A 2,200-nucleotide genomic window follows, 5' to 3' on the forward strand; every position below is an offset into this window, starting at 1 on the left:
TATATATATATACATATATGTGTATATATATATATATATGGACATGTGTGTGTATATATATATATATATATATAAATATAAAGATATGTACATGCTTGTGTGTGTGTGTGTATTCATGACATTAAAGTATTAAAAACTGTGATAGCTATCCCTGGAGAAAATTAATTAGTTACCATGTAATATAAACCAAATTTTCTATGTCCCTTATCTAACTAATTTACTGCATTAATTCATGCTTCTAGTAGATTATACAAAGTCATTGTATGAAATTAATAAATGATTTTTATCAGAAATATGTATTTATAACTCGACTGGAATGAATTAAGATATTTTCTCGATGATATATTGCTAAAATCATTTGTCAACAAAATTGTGTTGTGAACGTAATGAAACTATACTACAATGATTTAAAAACATCTAAGTTTAAAATTTTAAAATCTATTAGAGCATTTTCTTGATAATTCAGCAACAATATTTACTATTGGACATATACACAGTCCATAAACATGCCTGGAATTCATTTTGTACATACAAATAAATAATATTTCTACATGTTACATTTTTGAAAGTTATATTAAAATTTCAAACAATAAATTAACAATTTAATACAAGGTGTTATTACAACACTGTGTATTAAATAACATTTTCTTGTCACTGTTTAACGTTTTCTTATGCATTACAATGCGTAGTTTGGGTTTTCTGGAATATTCTGTTGACGTATTACATAATAGCTTTATCTTACAAGTTATTATTTCGTATATGTCAGATTAGAGAACGTATGTAACTTCATACGTACCGATATTCAAAGTCACTAACTAAAGTATGTGATAAAATATACTCAACAACAATGAAAAACCTTCGTAACTTCAAAATATATTATATATCAAATGAGCACTCCGTCGATGACGACGATGAGGGACCCAGCTGATACGATCAGCCGAACAGCTTGAGTCTACTAAATCCACTCACAAGACTTTGGTCGACCCGAGGCTAAAGTAGAAGACACTTGACCAAGGTGCCACTCAGTGGGACTAAACCCGGGACCATGTGGTTGGTAAGCGAGCTACTTACAACACATCCACTCATGCGCCTAAAATTGCCTGTATATAAATTGTTTTTTCCCATTTTTCTATCTCTTTAATTAATCCATTTTTTTTAATGTCTCTTTTACACTTGTCACATATACGATAATTCGAAATTACGTCCGATGACACATTTCACATGTTCTTGCATTAATTCGTTACGTTCGTTGCCACGAGTTTACTACAAAACGTAGCCTATATACGTCATTCACTAGTGATAAATGATAGATTGGAATTTCTAGACATCTAGAATTGTGTTTGTTGTTTTGTTGTATTTTTCATTTGTTCCGATTTTATATTTGAAGGGAATGTGTAACACGTGCTAGTGAAGGAAGCTAATTGATTTTCGATAGTTTTAGAGTGATACACATACTTCAAAAACATATTTACGTGGATACAATATATTTAACATAAGGTGTGCATCGTGCGTGGATCACACGGTTTCATTGCGAATAAAATTTATAAATTAAATGAAATAGTTTACGTGTGTGTGTGTGAGTATGCGTTGTGTGTGCGTATGCGTTGTGTGTGCGTATGCGTTGTGTGTGCTTGTATAAACAAAGACATGATTCTGAGTTTTTGCTCGTCAAGAGTATGGAGTAGCGTGACTTGCTAGTTGGCGATGCCTACCAAGCTCTTGTAAACATATAATAATTCCAGTGTCTCTGGATGCAGTATTAAAAAAACACGAAGGAAAAGTACAAGAAATGCTCTTCTTCAGAGGTAGGTGACAGAGGATATATATGTATAGTGTAATTATATGTGCGCGTGTATGTATGTATGTATGTATGTGTAGAATATTTAATCCATAATCGTTAGTCCAACAAAATATATATTCAGTTTTGCTTGTGGATCATCTGAAACTTTTTGTTGGATCAATAAATACAGGCTTTCACCATCGTATCTTCCAAGAGAGTATTTAAGCTCTGAACGAATCTTGATATAATATGGATGTATTCGTGCATTTTTTCAATTTGACTCTTTGGTTATGAGAGGTTTTAATTGTGTGTGAACCGCCATATATAAACTCCGCCGCATTTATCTATTTCTGTAACGGAGCATACGCAAATGGGCGCATATCAAAAACGTTGCTCAAAGTATACTATCTATATATATAT

The sequence above is a fragment of the Octopus bimaculoides genome, chromosome 20, assembly GCF_001194135.2.
Source record: "Octopus bimaculoides isolate UCB-OBI-ISO-001 chromosome 20, ASM119413v2, whole genome shotgun sequence".
Lineage (NCBI taxonomy): Eukaryota > Metazoa > Mollusca > Cephalopoda > Octopoda > Octopodidae > Octopus > Octopus bimaculoides.